The sequence below is a fragment of the Hypanus sabinus genome, chromosome 4, assembly GCF_030144855.1.
Source record: "Hypanus sabinus isolate sHypSab1 chromosome 4, sHypSab1.hap1, whole genome shotgun sequence".
In the NCBI taxonomy this organism is placed as follows: Eukaryota; Metazoa; Chordata; class Chondrichthyes; order Myliobatiformes; family Dasyatidae; genus Hypanus; species Hypanus sabinus.
The window spans coordinates 180,750,078-180,757,236 of NC_082709.1; the positions used below are offsets into that span (position 1 = coordinate 180,750,078).

At 42.0% G+C, this 7,159-nt stretch overlaps 1 long non-coding RNA gene across 5 annotated transcripts in view; it reads left to right on the forward strand.

The window, feature by feature from the left end:
* Positions 1-6,256, forward strand: part of LOC132393546 (uncharacterized) — a 34,040-nt gene extending 27,784 nt beyond the window's left edge. For 4 of the 5 annotated variants that reach the window (XR_009511917.1, XR_009511918.1, XR_009511919.1 and 1 more), the window contains one exon: positions 2,122-6,256. This is a non-coding gene — a long non-coding RNA (uncharacterized LOC132393546). Of the gene's footprint in view, positions 1-1,624 lie in introns of all 5 variants that reach the window. The other variant, XR_009511916.1, reaches the window with a different exon arrangement.
* Positions 6,257-7,159: the final 903 nt, after the last annotated feature.

Sequence of the window (7,159 nt, forward strand, 5' to 3'; positions counted from 1 at the left end):
TCACTGTCCCTGATAGATCAGATACCTGATAATTTAAAAATGTTGGATTCACTTCAGGAACAGGATGAATTCATGGTAATTACAAATCCATTGCAAAGTACTCAATTTACAAACTTGCGAGCTTGTTTGTGTTGATGAACTGAAATCTTGGGTGTATTGTGAGGCATTGAAATGTGTCTGTTACAGGTGGATGGTTTGCAGTTGAGAGTCTACTTCAAAATCAGAATCAGGTTTATTATCACTGACATATGTTGTTAAGTCTGTGGTTTTGCATCAGATAGTTCAATGCAACACATACAATATACTATAAATTATAGTAAGAAATATATTTTAAAAAATAAACATTGTACCAGTGTCATAACTATATTCTGAAGATGTGTCCTTGTGACAAGCTCTCAGGTGTCACCTTTCAAGTGCTCTAGGTTTCCTGATTGCACAATACTTATATATATAGATAATTTACGGTACCATGCAAAGGTCTTAGGCATAAGTATATAGCTGGGGTGCCTAAGATTTTTGCACAGTACTGTATTTGCCAACGTGGAGCAGAGAGTAAGCTTGCAAATCTGACGGAAGCAAAGGATGTTGGGGATGGTGAGGAGGGAGCACCACAGAAGGAGAGTGGGACAAGTGACAGAGAAGGAACGCAAGGGCAGGCGATGGTGCAGACACACCCAGGCAAGCTCATTTGATTTCAAACAATAGGTTTATTGATCATTACAGAATGCCTTTCTGATGCTTTCCACTCCCTCCATTCTCCCTTCCCCTTTTCCCAACCATGATTTCCCTCTCCCTTTTCCCTTCCCGCTCTCGGTCCACAATGGAGACCCATATCAGAATCAGGTTTATCATCACTCACATATGTCATGAATTTGTTTTTACAGTAGCAGTACAGTGCAATACATAAAATTACTACATACAGTGCTGTGTAAAAGTCTTAGGCACATATATATAGCTAGGGTGCTTCAGACTTTTGCACAGTATATATATATTGTATTTTTAAATGTAATTTATAATTCTGTCATTATGCATTTTTAATAAGTTTCATTCATCCCATCACTGAAATGTTCCCACAACCTCACTTTCAAGAACTCTTCGTCTCATGTTCTTGATATTTATTGCTTATTTATTTCTTACTATTATTTCTTTCTTTTTGTATTTGCACAGTTTGTTGTCTTTTGCACACTGGTTGTCCATCCCGTTGGCTGCGATCTTTCATTGATTCCATTATGGTTATTGGATTTATTGAGTACGCTTGCACGAAAACAAATCTCAGTGTTGTACAGTGTATGACACAATATGTAGTTTGATAATACATTTATTTTGAACCTTGCAATGTACTGCTGCTTCATGACAACAAATTTCACGATATATGCCAGTGAGATTATGGTTCTGACTCGGATTTCATCATCTGCAACTCTTGTTGTCTCCATCCATCACCTGTCATCCCCTGTTGCTATTTCCACTCCTCCCTCTTACATTTGCCTATCCCTCTCTTCAGCTGGACCCATATATTGCTTGCTCCATCCCTTGTCACATTTTTACACTGGCTACCTCCACTCTATCTTTCAGTCCAGATGAGGGGTCTCAGCAAGAAACGTCAACTATCTGTTTCCCTCCACAGATGTGGCCTGACCTGCCAAGTTCCTCTGACACTTTGTGCATTGCTTCAGAATCCAGCATCTGCGTAGAGTCTGCATTATCTCTTTGCCATTTAAGGTTAGGGTGGTGGGAAGGAGATATGTCTTTACCGAAGGAGGTGTAAGGCACTCCTTCCCTCCTCTAGCCTGCATGGTGTAACACCAGCAGGGTCATGTGGAGCCATAGGTGCAGGTGGTGGATGGTCATATGAACAGCTGGTGCTTATCGCAAGTCCTGGTTATGTGACCACTGACACCAGACAGACAATCTTTGAAGAGCATCGATAATGGAGTCACCCGCTTTGTAAAGACACTGCCCAGGAGGCAGCAACAGCAAATCACTTCTGTAGAAAAACTTGCCAGGACCAATCATGGTCAAAGACCATGATCACCCTCATCATATGTCAAGGCACATAATGAGGATAATGATTTGAGGTGATTGAACATCAGGCTAACAACCCCGTTCCTTAAAAACACACAGCAAAGGAAACACTAACTGAACCTCCAAGGACTTGATCCCTGGGAAAGGACGAAGAAGATGGGCTATGGATGGGGACAATTTGAAAGACTGGCCCAGGACAGAGGGCTCCAGTGAGCTGCTGTTGGTGGTCTATGCCCCAGTAGGAGTAGTGAGCCTAAGGAAGTAAGTAGTTTAAGGTACAGTCTATGTTATTCCTGTGGAAATGGAGTTAGAATCATACGAAGAGGAGATATTGGGTTTTCCAGCATATAATAGCCAGGCATGCAAGGGAAAGTTGGTCCGGAATCATTCCAACAACACGTAATATGTTTCTGAAGTTAGTTCTGGCAGAGGTATAGTTAATCAGGGAGTGATGACATATAAAGTGAAATCATTGCAGCAGAGCAACATTAGATATGTATGGTACACTTGGTATTAGTTTATTATAGTCTCATGTACTAAATTAGTCTTGCACACTGAACACAGTGTTGAGCTAGAATAGGGTAAATTTATAACAATGAAGAATAAAGTATATAAAGCTACCAAAAAGTACAGTGCAGGAAATAATGAAGTGCAAGGTTGTAATGAAAACCTTATGTAAGGAATGTTTATGTATATTTATTGTGCTGTCTTACTATTGTGTTCTTTATCTTATTGTGCTACATCAGATTCAGAGTAACAATTATTTAGTTCTTTACATTTGTGTACTGAAAATGATATGAACTAATCTTGAATCTTTAAGGGTTACTAAACATTAAATGAACTCTAAACTGCATTTCTTGCTGATCTCGCCGATTAAAGTGTCGAGCAAGATTGAACTTAATGAGGATGAAAGCAGACGGGTGACTGCTCCTGACCGGTCTCTATCTCACCTCTCACTTGCTGCTACCGGTGAAAGGAGGTTGTGTCTGACCAGTCTCTCTCTTGCTCTTGCTTGTAGCTCCCAGCGGGAGATGCCTGTGTTTGACTGGTCCCTCATTCTCTCTTGCTCAGTGTAAATAGAGATTGACGAGTCAAACAGGAAATTCCTCACAATCAGCCCTTACTGTTCCAGTATAATTGTCTAATCTTTGGCGTCGCATCAGCTCCAGCAATTTGGCAAAGAGCAATGGACTAAATGCTCCAAGATATCCCAGGAACACAATGTTACCTTGATGACATCATCGTGACAGGCAGCTCTGGAACCTTGGAAAAGAGAGTGAGTATGGCCTGAACACAAAGAGAGAGAAATGTGAGATTTTCAAAAATGAAATCTCATATTGTGGACATGTCATTGACAACCATGGCTTACATAAGTCACTAAAGAAGACTGAAGCAGTCCTACAGACACCCAAACTGAAAAATGTGTCACAACTCCAGTCATACTTGGACCTTGTAAACTACTACCACTGGCTTCTCCCAGTAGGAGCAAAGTGGGAATGCTCAGAAAGATGTGAAAGAACATTCAAGGAAACAAAGAGACTCATAACGTCCAATGACCTGCTTACTCATTATGACCCATCTCTGCCCATCTGTACCCATCAGACTGGCATGCAATGCATCCTCTTAAGGCATTGGTGCTGCTTTCTCACACACTATGAAAGATGGATCCTAACGTCCAATTGCGTTTGCTTCAAGATCACTAACGAGCGCAGAACACAACTATACACAGATTGACCAAAGTGCCCTTCGTCCGGTTAGGGGAATAAAGAAGTTCCATCACTACTTCCACAGACAAAGTTTACTCCAGCGACAGACCCTTGTATCCAATTTCAATCCTAGGAAGGGAATTCCACTGATAACTGTTATCTGGTTATAATGTTGGGCACTGTTCCTGAGAGCCCACTCTTATGACATAGCATTCAAAGGTACCAAACAACACAGTAACACTGATGGCTCATCACATCTTCCACTGTTGGCAAATGAAGAAGAGAAGTCTTCATACTGTGACACAGCAGAGGTGTTCCACACCGCATTGGTGGACCAGTTGCTGGTAACAAATTTGGATATACAAAGAGAAACAAGGAATGACCTGACATTGCCAACAGTCTATGACAAGGATAGCCAGCTTACGGAACATCCCTAGACTGTTTCAATGACTCTGTGGTTTGATGTTTTATATTCTGCCTGTTATTCACTTGCTTCTTGCCATTTACGCGATTTGTTACTTCTTTTGTGCTTTGAGTGTTTGATGGTTTTCATGAACAGGTTCCAAGGTATTCCTTTGTTTGGTGGCTTCTGTGGGAAGATGAATTTCATGGTTGTATACTCGATACATAATTAGATAATAAATGTACTTTGAACTTTTGAACTTATTTAACATTATTTAATCCCTAGATGTAGAACTGATCACTGAAGATGAAGGGTCACAGAGCTGAAAAGATAACTCTGTTTCTTTCCCAACAGACCTGTTGAATACAAAGCTTAGCACAGGCCCTTTGGCCAATGATGTTGTGCTGACTTGTGTAAACCTTCTCCATGATCACTCTAACCCTTCCCTCCTACAATGCCCAGAACCCTCCATTTTGCTTACAACCATCTATCACAGAGTCTCTTAAATGTCCCTGTTTATCAGTCTCTATCATACCCATACGACACAGGAGCTGAATTAGGCCATTTAGCCCATCATCTCTGCTCCACCATTCCATTGGGGCTAACTTATTATCCCTCTCAATCCTATTCTCCTGCCTTCTCCCCGAAGGTTAATGGAATGTTGGCCTTTATTACAAAGGGAATTGAGTACAAGAGCAAGGAAATCCTCTTGCATTTGTACAGAGCCCTGGTGAGACCACACCTGGAGTATTGTGTACAGTTTTGGTCTCCAGGGTTAAGGAAGGACATCCTGGCTGTAGAGGAAGTGCAGCGTAGATTCACGAGGTTAATTCCTGGGATGTCTGGACTGTCTTACGCAGAGAGGCTAGAGAGACTGGGCTTGTACACGCTGGAATTAAGGAGATTGGGAGGGGATCTCATTGAAACATATAAGATCATTAAGGGATTGGACAAGATAGAGGCAGGAAATATGTTCCAGATGCTGGGAGAGTCCAGTACCAGAGGGCATGATTTGAGAATAAGGGGTAGGTAATTTAGGACAGAGTTAAGGAAAAACTTCTTCTCCCAGAGAGTTGTGGGGGTCTGGAATGCACTGCCTCGGAAGGTAGTGGAGGCCAATTCTCTGGATGCTTTCAAGAAGGAGCTAGATAGGTATCTTATGGATAGGGGAATCAAGAGATATGGGGATATGGGTATTGATAGTAATTGATCAGCCATGATCTCAAAATGGCGGTGCAGGCTCGAAGGGCTGAATGGTCTACTTCTGTTCCTGTTGTCTATTGTCTATAGCCCTTACTAATCAAGACACATCACCCTCCGCTTTAAATATGCCCAAAGACATCACCTCCTCAGCTGTCTGTGGCAAATAACCCACAGATTCCTTACCCTCTAGCAAAAGAAATTCCTCCTCATCTCTGCTCTGGAGGGACATCCTTGTATTCTGAGGCTGTGCTTTCCCCCACTATTGGAAACATCCTCTCCACATCTACTCTATCCAGGCTTTTCAATATGCAAAGATAAAGGAGCTGGTTGTGGATGACAGGAGGAACGGAGACAGGCTAGCTTGAATTGACATAGATGGATCTGGGCTTGAGAGGGTGAACAGCTTTAGTTCCTCGGCATACACATCACCGAGGATCTCACGTGGTCTGTACATACTGGCTGTGTGGTGAAAAAGGCACAACCGCACCTCTTTCACCTCAGATGACTGAAGAAGTTTGGCATGGGCCCCCAAATCCTAAGGACTTTCTGTAGGGGCACCCTGATTGGCTGCATGGTATGGCAACTGTATTTCCCTCAACCGCAGGTCTCTGCAGAGAGTGGTACGGACAGCCCAGCACATCTGTAGATGTGAACTAACCATGATTCAGTACATTTACAAAGACAGGTGTGTAAAAAGGGCCTGAAGGATCACTGGGGACCTGAGTCACCCCAACCACAAAGTGTTCCAGCTGCTACTATCCAGGAAACGGTACTGCAGCATAAAAGCCAGGACCAACAGGCTCTTCTTTGACCAGGACATCAGACTGATTAACTTATGCTGACACAACTGTATTTTTATGTTATATTGACTATCCTGTTGTACATACTATTTATTATTATAATTAATTATTATAAATCTAAATTGCACATTCAGATGGAGACATAACGTAAAGATCTTTACTCCTCATGTATATGAAGGATGTAAGTAATAAAGTAATTTCAGTTCAATTCAGTGAGATCCCGCCTCCCTCATTCTTCTAATCTGCAATGAGTACAGGCTCAGAACCATCAAACACTCCTCGCATGTTAACATTTCCATTCTTTGGCATCATTCTCATGAACCTCCTCTGGACCCTCTCCAATGCCAACATAGATAAGGGACCAAAACCTGCTCCCAATATTCCTAGTGCAGTCTGCTCGATTCCTTATAAAGCGTCAGCAGTGCATTTTGGTATCTGCTTGTATTTATGATGAGATGGTCTCTGGGTCTCTGGAGTTAGCTGAGTCAGCTGTTAACTGAGATGTGGTTTGTATTGCGACCAGCCCAACACTGAGATGGGCATCCGCTATTCCAAGTCACGAGTCTGCTGAGGGAGCCTTTCCCTGTAATTGGGTCATGCTGAGGTATGGAACTGCCATGTTGAAGTTGGAGATGGTGTTCTACACAAATCCCAGTGGATTATTTTGAGGTTGCTGGCCTAAGCTTCCAACAATGATGAAATGATGGTTTTATATCAAGCAATTGGTACAGGACTTATCTTTCACTGCTGTGGAATTATTCATTAGGAAAAGAATGTTTTCAATCCCCCTTAGTCTGTTACAGCTGTCTGTGCTGGAACGCAGACAAATGACTTCATGTGTCAGGAAGCATTTAGGACAAATACAGAACTAAATTAAAGTCATAGGCATTTTAGGCAATTAGTTTATTTAGGCAGGAAACATAGTAACTCTGTAAATGTATACCCTCAGGAATGTTCAGTGGAGAAAAATTTTTGCAATATACACAGTTAGACCTTTGCTTCATTGCTGTGGGTTGTGCTCCAGT